Here is a 15029-nt window from a genome sequence, read left to right on the forward strand (position 1 = left end):
CGACTATTGTGCTCACGAGCCTATATTCAATACCATGTGGATGTCTAGTGGCCGTGATCATCTGCATGTTGATCATTTGTCTGATCCCTAGTGGTGTCATGTCACCAATATTTGAAAGCTCCGACAGACAGTCGTCCAATACATCTAGTCTCTTAGCTAACCTAGTCACATATGGACCGAAACAACAATGCATCTTCTTCTAGGCGTCTACTATAAATGAACGGACTTGGCGAGCCAATAAATATCCCAAGTCTAGCTTCTTCCGATGTTGCATAGCCCAGAGAATAAAGACATCAGTCTGTGTGACTGCCCCAAAACTGTCCCCTCAGCCTGTAATGGTGTAAGCTAGTAGGGTATGAGTGGTCCTTCCGAGTTGCATCATTAAGCCTACGGTAATCAATGCAAACTCGGAAGCCTGTTACCGTCCGAGTCGGGATCAGCTCATCCTTCTCATTCCTTACCACTGTGATGCCTCCTTTCTTGGGTACAACCTGCACAGGACTAACCCACGAACTGTCAGAAATGGGATATATCAAACCTGCATCAAGAAGTTTAATTACCTCCTTCTTTACCACTTCTTTCATATTCGGATTGATTCGTCTTTGAGGCTGAATGACCGGCCTGAAACTGTCCTCCAATGAAATCTTATGAGAGCATAAACTTGGATTTATGCCCGGGATATCAGCTATATTGAAAGCAAAGGCCTTCTTGTACTTCCTTAGAACTTCCAACAGCATGGCTTGTTCTTCGGAGTTAGATCGGTACCGCTATGATTACTCGGTAAGCGCTTCTCTTCATCCAGGAAGGCATAAACCAAGTGGCTCGGTAACTCCTTGGGTTCTAAACGGTGGGTCCTCGAATGAAGTCTTTACTTTCCGCACCCCAGACCTGTCAAGAAAAAGAAAGGGATCAGTTGACAAGCTCGGCTCAAAAGCCAATAAAACAGCGAGTTGCTCCAACACTTGCTCGTTGGACAACTCCTCCTCATCCTTAGCTAATGCTACTTGCAAAGGGTCAGAACATAAAATTTCTTGTAAATGGGACTCAACCACATCATCAATCACATCAATAGAACATACAATATTATCATAGTCCAGTGACTGTCTCATGGAAGTGGCCAGGTCAAAGGTAATGGTCTCATCATTAACTCTAAGCTTAAGCTTTCCATCGCTTACATCGATAACAGCCCTCGATGTAGCTAGGAAAGGCCTACCCAGGATAAGAGGCACAGTGCTATCACCCTCCATATCCATTACCACAAAATCTACAGGAAAGATAAATTTATCTACCTTTACAAGTACATCTTCAACAATACCTCTAGGAATTTTAACAGTCCTATCTACTAATTGAACACTCATCCTAGTAGGCTTTGGCTCATGCAACCCTAATTTGGCAAATAAACTAGTGGGCATTAAGTTAATATTGGCTCCTAAATCAGCCAATGCACCACTAATTGATAAATCACCAATCATACAAGGAATAGTAAAACTCCCTGGATCTCGTCGCTTGAGTGGCAGTTTGTTCTGGAGAATAGCTGAACACTCCTCATTAAGCACCACCTGACCAAGATCCTCCAACTTCCTCTTGTTGCTCAAAATCTCCTTTAAGAACTTGGCGTATTTCGGTATCTGTGAAATTGCCTCAACAAAAGGTAAGTTAATTTTCAACTGCTTAAATAAGTCAAGAAACTTACTGTATTGCTTGTCCACCATATCCTGTCTCAACCTTGCAGGATATGGTACCGGCCGATGCTCCCCGAGTCTTTTGCACATCTTCTTTCTTTCTCTCATTCTCTACCATCTCAAGGTCTGGTCCTTCCTTAGGCCGGCTCGACCGCACGATTGTATTATCCTTATCAGCTAAAGGCGAAGAACCAGTCAAATTCTTACCTGAACGCAAGGTGATAGCTTTGCAATGCTCCCTCGGGTTTGACTCTGTAGTGCTAGGGAGCGATCCTAAAGGTCTCTTTGAAAGCATCTTAGAAATTTGGCCAATTTGAGTCTCCATGTTCTGAATCGAGGCCTGCTGATTCCTAAGTGCACTATCAATCTGCTAGAATCTTGTTTCTGTAGATGTCACAAACTTCATCATGAGCTCCTCTAAATTTGACTTCTTTTCTTGGGAGGAGGAGCTTGTGCGAGCCCAGTGGTTGTTCTTTGTGGTATTGATGAAGTCTTTGGAAACTGGCGGACCACGGGCATTATTGTTCCTCCAAACTGAAATTGGGGTGATTGCGCCATCCAGGGTTGTATGTATTGCTGTAGGGGTTATTCTGCTGTCTTGGGGCATTCCCCATATAATCAACCTGTTCAACATCAGAAGATAAAGTAGAATTAGATGGAAAACTAATAGAAGATGAAGCAAACATACATCCTGCGATGCGATTCATGTAATCACGGGCCACCACAAAACTTCGTAGCCAACGCTCGCTGCGTGAACCCAAGCATCCTGAGTTGGTCGATCTTCTTGGCTAGAAGCTCCACTTGAGCTACCAAGGCTGCTGTAGAGTCCACTTGGTTGACCACTCCTTGTCTTCCTAGTCGGCTCCTAGAGGATTGCCACTGATAGTTGTTCATGGCCATTTCCTCTATCAAGTTCGAGCTTGCTCGGGCGTCTTCTTGTTTAGCGCCCTGCTGCAGCATCCACCATCGCCTCTGCGAGGTTCAACCCGCTGTAGAAGGTCTGAACCTGCATCCACACTGGCAATCCGTGATGTGGGCAGCATCTCAAAAGATCTTTAAATCTCTCCCATGCATCGTACATGCTTTCATCATCAAACTGCACAAAAGAAGATATGTCATTTCTAAGTTTAGTAGTTTTAGCGGGAGGAAAATACTTATATAAAAATTTTTCGGCCAACACCTTCCAGGTAGTGATCGTCTGTTGTGGAAGAGATTGCAACCATCTCTTTGCTCTGTCCCTCAAGGAAAATGGAAACAATCTCAGCCGAATGGCATCATCGGTTGTTCCATTTATTTTGAATGTGTCACAAATCTCCAAAAAGTTGGAGATATGTGCATTGGGATCCTCGCATGAGCATGAGGAAGCTGAACATGGCCGTATTGGTTTCAACACTGGCCGTGTTCCCAACACGGGCACCAACACGACCGTGTCAAACATCAAAGAAGAAGAAGTTTTTAGGGAGCACGGCCACAAAGAGTAACACGTCTAGGAACACCAAACCGTGTTCCCAACACAGCCAGGAACACGGCCGTGTTGGTGGCGATATGGGGAATTAATTAAAAGAATGAAGAGAGGAAAAATGAAAGAAGAGCGGGGGAGAACGTCCCAAACCCTAACTTTTCTCTCCCTAAGGTTTTCTGAGCTGAAACCAAGGGAAAAGGAGACTTGGATCAAGGTTTCAATCGGATTTTCTTTAAAGATTGAAGATTGGGTGAGGTTCGTTGATTTGGTTTTCAAATCAAGCAAGAGGAACAAGAATCGATTCAATTTGAGCAAGAGGAATTGGGGCTGTTTACTCTCATCCAAGGGTGTAATCGGGTTTTCTCTAGCTTTACTCATTTTTGTAATTGAATTCTTGTGTATTTTGATAATGAACGTGATTAGCTAGATTAATTAAATCCATTGGGATTTCTTTACTATGTTGGCTTAGTATTATATTGTTGGATTGTTTGGATTAGTTTTGTATTCTTCTTCGTTTTAGTATTAATAAGATAATGCATCATTCATGAGACGTTGTGAATTGTGTGTTTAGATTGCTTTGTGTGATTGAGAAGTCCATTTGGCAATTGGAATTTTGAATAGCAAGAACTGGTTAATAATTGCTTAAAGATAAGGATAATTAACTAGCCGGATTAAGAATTAACAAAGCTTAATAGAGGCGGATTAAAGCTTAATGCTAATTTAAGAATCAATCGTTAGGAAGAGATTCCAACTTTAGGTTATTAGGTTTAGGAATTCGGTTATCTCGAGAGAGAAACCAAATTCAGTTAAGAATTCATCCACGGGTAGCATAATTAGACTCATCAATCCTTTATCTTTTGTTTGATTGCCAACTAGTTTAGGTTCCCTTTGGGTTTGCTGTCTTGTCTTGGTTATTTTAGTTATCAATTACTCCTGCATCTCCCTTAGAATTTAGCTTGTAGCTATTAGTTAGTTTAGAAATTATTCAGCACTAATTTTAGGTTAATATAACAAAGAACAAAGGAGTAACTCTGGGCTTTCACTTTCCCGAGGAATACGACCTTGATATTCGCCATTAGTGCTAGACTGCATCGATAGGTACACTGCCTTAGATTGTAGCTAACACAAGTAGCACACATCATATATTTATCAATATAGGAAAATAATCTCGTAGAACATGTATATTTATGAATCTGAGAAAATAACCCCGTAAAAGTAGTGTAATTGCGAGTCTAAAAAATAGCCTCGCGGAAGAGGTAAATTTTCTAATATGAGAAAATAACCTCATAGAAGGGTTAATGATAGATCATAAATAGTTATACTTATTATGTTTAATTCTCTTACATTTTGATTGGATAATGTGCTTAATTGTGGAAATTATGTTTATTCTGACCTAGGTGATGAAATATCAAGGATTGAATGAAATTAGCCTAAAGACATGTTTTAAGGCATCACTTGTTAGAAACTAAGTCTTTTGGAGGAAGAGCGAAAATCTGGGCAGAAGATCATTTTCAATAAGGCGTGACCACGCCTCACAATCCATGAGCTGCTGGTATCTGCAGAAGAGAATTTCGAATTTTCAAGATAAATTCGTGCTGGACCACTTTTATATAATTTCCTTTATTTTTGAAGTGCTGGATAAAGAGAACTTACCCCATGTTATTTAGGATTTTAATTTGTTTAGATTACCTTTTATCATATCATTTCTTATAGGGATAAGATCATTTAGGAAGTTTATTTCTTTTTTATAAGGATTATCTTATTAGGGTTTAGGTTTGACTTCCTATATAAGGAGGCTAGTTCTACTAAGTAAAGGACAACTGAGAGTGCTTTTATTTATTATTATTCTTCTTCTTCTATTCCCTACAATTCTTTTCTTGTGAATTTTTACTCCACCATGTGTGGCTAAGTTTTTAATTTCGCATTCAAGAGTGAATAAATTCCAATTGTGATTTTGTGAGGCTTTGTGCTTAACAGAATTCTTCTTCAATTCAAGTATTCTTTATTTCTTATTTTTGTTATTTATGAACTTTTGATATTGATTGAACTGACGACTCCACTTTGATATTGATTTTTCTATTGCTAAACTTTGAGTTTGTGATCCGTAATTGTCATGAACGATTGAAAGAAGTAGCAAGGAGCTGGCTGATGATTGCTAAGTCAAGCAAGACTATGACTTAAGGCAGTGTACCTATCGGTGGAGTATAGCTAACGGCGAGTACCAAGTGTTGTATTCCCCAAAGAACGTGTGAACCTAAACCTACTCAATCTTCTCTGTTATCTAATCTTAAAAATGGCATTAATGAATAATTCCTAAATTAACTAATAGCTACTCTAATTGTTGTCTAACTACGGCTACTAGGGAAGGATTAATTCAAGTAAAGGAATAACCCCTTAGGAATTCTTGTCTCTAGGAAATGGAAACTACAGGTGGAATTAATTGATTGAATTCAATTTCCGTGGGGAAATCTCTACGCAATTAACGCCTTTCTCAAGGACACTAACATCTTAACTTAGATTAATTAGGTTGAAATCTCTTCCTAACTTTAATTATCCAAATTAGCATTATGTACCATTTAACACTATTGAGAGTTATTAATTCTCAATCCGATAAAACGAACACCCTATCTCTAGGCGAATTCAATTCTAGGTTGCAAAGGACAATCCAAACCTAAACGTCTTTCTTAAGAACATTCAAATTTCAAAAATCATTCAACAAGATATGAAGAACAAATCAATAAGCATTTCCATTGCAAACCAATATTGACAATCAATACATTCAATTCAAAAGTTAAGTAAAAAGAAAAATCCCTAGATAAAGAACCCCAATGGGTTAACAAATTTAGCTAATCATGTTCATTATCAAAACCTATAAGAATTCAATTTCAAAAATGAGTAAAGGTAGAGAAACCCGAATACACCCTTGGATGAGAGTAAATAGCTCCAATTCCTCTTGCCCAATCTTGGATCGATTCTTGTTCCTCTTGCTCGGATTGAAACCAATCAACGATTCTCACCAATCTTCAGTCTTCGAAGAGAATCCAATTGAAATCTTGGTCCAAGTCTCCTTTTTCCTTAGTTCCAGCTCAGAAAACCCTTAGAGAGAGAAAGAAATGAGTATGGGACGTCCTAACCCTACTTAGATTGCATTTTCCTCTTTTATTTTTTAAATTAATTTGTCTAGCTACCGTAAACATAGCCGTGTTAATGCCCGTGTTGGGAACATGGCCCCGTGCTGATGGCCGTGTTACTCTCTATGGTCGTGCTCCTTAACGCTTCTTTTTCCTGTTGTAAAATGCGCCCAACACAGCCCGTTTTGGTGCCCATGTTGGGAACACGGCCAGTGTTAAAACCAACATGGCCGTGTTCAGCTTCCTCATGCACAAACTTGACTTGTTTTGGCAACTTTGACGTCCAATTCTACTCTAATTCTTCCCTTTATCATTCTTTGACTTCTTTTGGACCTAATGCACACAAACAAACGCATAGGGTGAGTGTTGGGACCAATTCACATCCAAATGTACATAAAATCAGCTTTAAAAACCCCATTTAGATGTGTGTATTTTATGCACATTAAATCACCCCACACTTAGCTCATTGCTTGTCCTCAAGCAATCAAAAGTAAAATAAGGAAAGTAAACCACTAAGGAACAACACTTAAACTGATAAATAAGCTAGAGAGCCCCTGCACATATCCTTAACAAGCATAAGTCAAACAAAAAGAAATGAAGCAATCAATTCAAGTATCACAACCAAGATGCCAATGATTCATAAAATACTATCTCAAAAAAATTATTCAGAACTAACTCCTCACGAGTGTTTAATTGCTCAATGCATCAAATACTACCTTACTTACTATATGCTTGCTCTTAAATCCTACTCCTACCACTTATGGAGAGTCAACAACCATGTCAAAAGGTCTTTATAAGGGTTGTAATGCGGATTAGGTAGGGGTAGGTAAATTTGGTAAGAGTTGAACCTATGGTGTTTTGCAATGAGATAAATGATATGCACACAAGCCACAATAATCACAAGGGATAAACAATGAACCGTAGTCCAAGGTGAGAAATAGGAATCAAGTCAAAATGTAAACTCCCAAAAGCAATTAAGCAATTAGCTCACTTACTTTCTTTCTTTTCATCACCCTTCCCTCTTATTCTTATTATTATTATTATTATTATTATTATTATTATTATTATTTCTTTTTTTCTTTTCTCTTCTTTTTGTTATATAAGGGAAGAAACATTCACATAATAGAGTGAATTTCTTTTGGATTAATGGAAGCTACTACAAGTTTCCAACACTATTCTTAAAACAAAAATTCCCAATGAAAACAACTCATATGCAAAATCATAACCCAAAGTAGAATAAAACTAAGTGGTAATGAAATATGATAAAAATAATGAAAGAAGGGGTTATCTACTGAATCAATAAATGAATGAAGGCTATTTGGCTAGAATAAAAAACCTAAGTGCCTCTATCATACAAAAGTGTTAAACTCTCCTTGTGGCTCTCATAAGCATTACCGAGCAAGTTCTAAAAGTAAAGACAGTAATTGGCACTCTCAACAAGTAATAAATAAAAGCATATAAAGTGTATGCTTACAATTGAGGCTCAATTTCTCACAAGTGTGCTTTTTAAGTAGGTTCCAAACAAAAATCATCAAAATAGAATTAAATAAACCAAAGCAACTTAGTGTAAAACTCAAACTAAGTAACTTACATTCTTTCGTAAGACTCAACACTATCGGTTTTACCCGATCCTATGGACATAAATAGGATTTCAAAAGCAAGTCAACAGTAAGAGCATCGAAACAAAGTGAAAAATTTTCAAAATTTTACAAAAAAATTGCACAAAGAATAAACAAATAACTGAGATGGGATAAATGAAATGCGATATATACACTAAAAAGAGATCCAAATTTTATATACAAGAACAATAAAAACAAAATAAAAAACACACAAGATAAATAAAGCTAAAAGATAAACAAAATACAAGAAAACAAGTGTATATAACTATCACCCACCCCACACTTGAAGGACACACTGTTCCTAGTGTACAAAAAAAAAACAATATAAGAAATGAAAAAGGAAAAGAACTAATACTGCCCTGACTATGGCTTCGGAGAGAAAAAAGGTGCATTATCAGGGATATCAGGGCGTTGGCTAGTCTGTGGTGGAGAAGTGGTTGCTTGCTGAGGGTCGGAAGTAGTGTCACCTGCAGGAGCTGGTGGGTCAGCAGGAACAGCGTCGGTAGAAGGCTCGTCAGGCTGCTCTGGAGGATGTGCAGTTGAAAAAGAAGGGTCAGCTGGATTATCCGCTAGAGGAATGTGAAAATGGCTCTATACTGGAACCCGGCTCCATGGACTGGCAGGGGCATAATCTATAGCAAAAATATCATCAAAAATATCAGGGGCCATAGAGGCCTCTAACCTACCTACCTGCTCAATCAGGGCCTGAAGCATAGCCATCTGCCTCTCAAACTGAGCCATCATCTGGCTCTGAAACTCAGCCTGACACTGTAAAAGGTCCTGTTGAAAAGCCTCTTGTCGAATGAAGTGCTGCTGCTGCTCCTCTGCTAACCTCTGGACTCTAAGCTGCAGCTCTATAAACTCAATAGGGGAGACTCCTAGAACAGCTAAAGAAGACCTAGAAGGAGCTGAAGTAGACAGTCTAGAGGAAGTCTCTGGAATATCAGAAGAAGGAAGTGGAACATCTTGTGTACTAGGGACTCGTGGAGCAGGTCGCTCCTTTCTGTGTGCTAGTAAGAGAGCACTCCTCAGTCTATACTCTGGTCCTAGCGGACCCTGCCTACGAGTCACCATCCCCATACTAACCAACTAGGGAAGTCCCAAAGTCTCCATCACACCCAGCTTTGTCACATGTGGTATTGCCTCCTCCAAAACCCCTAAGCTCCTAGCCAGCCGAGTAATGTAAGTCCCAAAACAGAAAAATACCTTCTTTGAGTTGTTGCAGAAGGCACTGATCTGTCTAGCCAACAAGTATCCCATGTCGACTGACTAGCGCTGGTGCATGCTATAAAGTATAAACAGGTCCGACTGGGTCACTATACCACAACTGTCTCCCCTACCAGTGATGGTCCTAGTCAGCAATGCATGCAAGTACCACAGTCTGTTAGGCAAGTTAGATGCCTTAGACTGGCTGGCACTGTACCCTCAGCTTCATTAGAAATCTCAGCCCACATCTACGGATATGACACACCAGGCATGTGTATGCAATAACTATATACCTCCCTAGCTACATCCTCCTCAGTTCATAAACCCAAGTGTACCCCAAACTGTTGTACACTCATCATGAAAGTCTGCTATGCTAGTCTGAAACTAATAGCATCCGATTGCTGAAAGTCCCGCAATTGGCTCTGCAAAATAAAAGTGCTAGCAAACTCCACCGTCAACTCCCTATATATTAGCTCAACTTTCTCAAAGAAATGCTGAAATGGGGGCGTCTCAAGGTATCGGCGGACTGCAACTGCAAGTCCGACTGTCTCTAGTGCTGGCTAGTCTATGCTATGCCCCTTTCCCAAATCTTTGTGCCTCACCGATTGGTATCTCTGCTCAAAGGTGGGCTGCCCTTGGAAAAGTAGGAATCTGTGGCGCTACGGTGGTCTAATTGGGCCTGAACTAGTCGGTGCAGCACCTGAGGATCGAGAGGAAGAGGAACCGCCTCCTCTTGTAAACTCCTGATCCTCATTTAGTAGATATGGTACCTGAAAAAGAAATTTTTAGTGCAAAGGATCAACGAAATTTTGGGAACATAACAGTATAAAATGGACAAACCAAACGATTTAACTTAATAAAGTTAAACCGATCAATGCCCTACAAAGAAAGTTCAATCCACATCACAACAATAAGGTCTACTCGACATGAATTAGGAGTTAATGAAATCTTTCACAGGAATCTTTCACAAAGTTATCAACCAATATTATCAACTAATCAGAATTTCTTTTTTATAAGACCATGGTATTTGATTCACCAAATACATCATTATTGTATACTCTTTCATATCTATAAAGTTTCTAATCCTTGACTTTTTTGAATCAAAATATCTAAATAACAAAAACAAAATTCCAAACCAAAATGACACAAACACAAAACATTCAAACACACAAAAACACAAATTCACTAAAACCAAAATCTAAAACAGAGAATGGAAGATGAAGATGGAGGGTACTTACTTGAAATGCACACTATCCAAAACCTTCAAAATGAGTATAAAAGAGAAGAGAGAAAGTTTAGAGAATTGGCTAAAAATTGGTCCTTTAGAAATCAACTCGTTTATATAGAAAATGACCGGAACACGCCTGTGTTGATCAACACGGATCCGTGTTCTTCCAAAAATTCATTTATATAGACAATGACCGGAACACACCTATGTTGATCAACATGGGGCCGTGTTCTTGAACACGGTCTGGATATCGGGCCGTGTTGAATGAACTTAAATGTACTAACTTACCAGTTTGATGAAAATGCCCATGTTTGGGCAACACGTGGCCGTGTTTCCAACACGGTCTGGCATAAATACTCGTGTTACCTTCTGTGCATGTGTCCATCTTTAATTCAATTTTTCATAAATTTAACACATTCGTGTTGAAACAACACGGAGCTGTATTGCCAACACGGAGCCGTGTTGCCAACACGGTCTGGCATAACTGGCCGTGTTACCTTCTGTCAACGTGTCCCCTTGAAATTTTTTTTCCTAAAAATAGAACACGGTCCGTGTTGATTAACACGATCAGCATAACTGACCGTGTTACTAACATGTCCTTGGACACGCCCGTGTTAAGCTCTAGAAACTGCAAAACTTGAGATTTTCAGCACTTTCTCAATCTTTCTCACCTGCACAACTAATAAGTCCTCAACGCATACACTCAACATAAATAATACTTAACAAAAACAAACTGTAAAACCTAATCAAACTAAGTTCATACATAATTCAAACCAAAATCAATACCAAAAATGGAAAAACTAAAGAACTAAAACAAAATTAAAAGAAACAAGCTTCTTTAAAGTCATAAGCTGGACTTCAATCCTTTTCGAATAAGAAATAGAGCGCCAAATTCACATGCTCCTCCTCATCCAATGACCCCCCAAGATAATGCTTCAACCTCTGCCCATTAACCTTGAAATTTCTCTTTTTTTGGATGATGCAATTCAACCGCACCATAAAGGAAGACTTGTGTCACTGTAAATGGCCCCGACCAGCAACTCTTCAGCTTTCTTGGAAATAAACGGAGATGAAAGTTAAATAACAACACACTATCTCCTACGTTAAACTCCTTCAAACCTTTCAATCGCTTGTCATGCCATTGTTTGGTCTTCGCCTTATAGATTGTTGAATTTTCATAAGCTTGTTGACGCCATTCCTCTAGGTCATTTAGTTGCCACTGCCTCTGTCTACCTGCGCTATCTAAATCAAAGTTACAAGATTTAAGGGCCTATAACGCTTTGTGTTCTAGCTCAACAGGTAAATGGCAACCTTTCCCATACACAAGCCTAAAGGGAGTGAACCCTGTAGAAGTCCTATAGGTAGTTCTAAATGCCCATAAAGCATCATCTAGCTTTGTAGCCCAATCTTTCCTACTGGCTCCTACAGTCTTATCTAAAATGCGCTTAAGCCCCCTATTAGTAACCTCTACTTGCCCACTCGTTTGTGGGTGATAAGCCGTGGAGGATCGTTGAGATACTCCATATCTTTTAAGCACTTTCTCAAGTTGAGAATTACAGAAATGGGTTCCCCTATCACTAATTAACGCTCGAGGTGTTTCAAACCTAGAGAATAGTTTCTTAAGGAACATCACAACTACCCTAGCATCATTAGTAGGCAAGGCTTGTGCCTCAGGCCATTTAGAAAAATATTCAATAGCCACCAATATATACTTGCATCCATACGAAGAAGGAAAAGGACCTATAAAGTCAATGCCCCAAACATCAAAAATTTTCAACACTTGTATATACTATGTTGGGGCATTTCATCTCGGGCAGAAATGTTACCTGGCCGTTGGCATGCATCACAAACTTGGACATATGCTTGTGCATCCTGGAAGATAGTCGGCCAATAAAAACCAGCATCCAAAACCTTCCTAGCTGTATGGTTTACGGCGTGGTGTCCACCAACCAGTCCCTCATGACAATGCTTGAGAATTTGAATGACTTATTCCCTATATACACACCTCCTGATAATTTGATCTGTACAAATCCTAAATAAGAAGGGGTCGTCCCAAATGTAGTACTTCAAGTTAGCAAAGTATTTCTTCTTTTGCTGGCTCGTCATACCCTTTGGAAGTACCCTTGTAGCCAAATAATTAGCATAATCAAAAAACCAAGGAATAGCATAAGTTACCTGCATTGAGCATAAGTGCTCATCCGGAAAGAAGTCATCGATCTCTTGCTCATTAAGCTCCTCCAAGTGCGAGTTCTCCAATCGATAAAGATGGTCTGCTGTAAGATTTTCAGCTTCTCATTTGTCCTTAATTTCCAAGTCAAATTCCTGCAATAAAAGAACCCAACGAATCAATCTAGGCTTAGAATCATGCTTTGAAAATAAATACCTTAAAGCAGAATGATTCGTGTAAATGATTATCTTTAATAGCATAAGGTAGGAATGAAATTTATCAAAGGCGAACACGACAGCTAGGAGCTCATTCTCTGTGGTGGTGTAGTGTTCTTGGGCATCCGTAAGCATCTTGCTAGCGTAGTAAATAGGTTGGAACTTCATCTCCCTGCGCTGGCCTAAAATAGCTCCAACTGCAAAATCACTAGCATCGCACATAAGCTCAAAGGGCAGCTCCCAATTAGGAGAAACCATGATGGGAGCCGTGGTTAGTTTTTCCTTTAATAACTCAAAAGCTGCTAAACAATCATCATCAAGTACAAAAGGCACATCTTTTACTAGCAATTGAGTTAAAGGCCTAGCAATCTTAGAAAAGTCCTTAATGAACCTTCTATAAAACCCTGCATACCCTAAGAAACTTGTAATAGCCCTAACCAAAGTAGGGAGAGGTAGCTTACTTATAACTTCTACTTTAGCTTTATCTACTTCCATCCCTGCATTTGACACTTTATTTCCTAACACTATACCCTCTTGGACCATAAAATGACATTTTTCCCAATTCAATACAAGGTTAGCTTCAACACACCTAGCTAACATCCTTTCCAAATTATGCAAACAATGGGAAAAAGAGTTACCAAATACAGAGAAGTCATCCATGAAGACCTCCATCGACTCCTCTATCATGTCATGGAAAATGACCATCATACACCACTGAAAGGTCACAAGCACATTACACAAGCCAAACGGCATCCTCCTATAGGCAAAAGTGCCATAAGGACAAGTGAATGTCGTCTTCTCTTGGTCTTCTGGTGCTATGGGAATCTAAAAGTAACCAGAAAAATCATCAAGGAAACAATAATACATATGGCCTGAAAGCCTCTCAAGCATTTGATCAATAAAAGGAAGGGGAAAGTGATCCTTTCAGGTTGCGTCATTCAAGCGTCGGTAGTCTATGCAAACCCGAAAGGCCGTTATCGTTCATGTAGGAATCAGCTCCTCCTTTTCATTTTTCATCACAGTCATGCCCCCTTTCTTGGGAACCACCTACACAAGACTCACCCAAGAACTGTCAGAAATAGGATAAATTAAACTTGGATCAAGAATTTTAATTACCTCCTTTTTAACCACCTCCTTCATATGAGGGTTCAACTGCCTTTATGGCTGCACCACCGATTTGAACTCATCCTCCATCAAAATTTTATGAAGGCAGTAACTCAGGTTTATCCCTGGTATGTCAGCCGTCTTATACGCAAATGCCTTTGCATACCTTCTCAAAATATACAGCACCATCTCCCTTTCCTCAAGTGTGAGACGAGCAGATATAATGACCAGTAAACGCTTTGCTTCATCTAAGTAGGCATACATTAAGTGCGCTAGCAACTCTTTCAATTCAAGAACAGGCAGCTCCTCTAAAGAAGGCTTCAGCTTCTTTACTCCTGACCTGTCAAGATCAACAAAACCATCAGTCTTTTCATCATTAAAATCAGCAGCTAATAAGTGCTCTAGCTGCTCCAACACTTGTTCATTTGATAAATTATCCTCATTTTCTTGCATTGCCACTTGGAAAGGATCATCAATCAACATTTTCTGCAATTGAGAATCCACAATATCATCAATAAAATTAATCAAACACACAGTACCATCGTGCTCATATGGGTATCTCAAGGATTTAGTCAAATCAAACGTAATGCTCTCATCATCTACCCTAAGTTCCAGCTTTTCGCTACTAACATCTATCAAAGCTCTAGATGTAGCTAAAAATGGTCTACCTAGGATCAATGGAACATCACTATCACCATTCATATCCATGACAACAAAATCCACAGAAAATATAAATTTGTCAACTTTAACTAGCACATCCTCTATTATCCCTTTCGGGTACTTAACAGTTCAGTCTGCTAGTTGTATACTCATCCTAGTAGGAGCTAGCTTAGAAGTGCTTAGTCCTAACTCCTCAAACAATGAGCTAGGCATCAAATTGATGCTAGCACCCAAATCAGCTAATGCCAGTAGTTTCAATTTATCCCTAATCAAACAAGGTATAGTAAAACTCCCTAGGTCATGTTGTTTGACTGGAATCTTACTCTGAAACACTGCTAAGCATTCTACATTCAAGGTCACCAATCCCAAATCCTCTAACTTCCTTTTGTTGCTTAGAATCTCCTTTAAAAACGTCGCATACTTTGGCATCTACGAAATAGCTTCAATAAAAGGCAAGTTAATCCGCAATTGTCTAAAGAGATCTAAAAACTTACAGAATTACTGATCAACTTTATCCTGTTTGAGTTTTGCAGGATATGGAATGGGAGGTTGGTA

The 15029-nt window shown here is 39.3% G+C and overlaps 1 non-coding gene across 1 annotated transcript; it reads left to right on the forward strand.

The window, feature by feature from the left end:
* The first annotated feature begins 2704 nt into the window (after positions 1–2704).
* Positions 2705–2811, forward strand: LOC125369662. The gene has a single exon (XR_007215338.1). It is a non-coding gene; the product is annotated as a small nucleolar RNA R71 (small nucleolar RNA).
* The last annotated feature ends 12218 nt before the right edge of the window (positions 2812–15029 follow it).

This window comes from Ricinus communis, chromosome 3 (assembly GCF_019578655.1).
Source record: "Ricinus communis isolate WT05 ecotype wild-type chromosome 3, ASM1957865v1, whole genome shotgun sequence".
Taxonomy (NCBI): domain Eukaryota; kingdom Viridiplantae; phylum Streptophyta; class Magnoliopsida; order Malpighiales; family Euphorbiaceae; genus Ricinus; species Ricinus communis.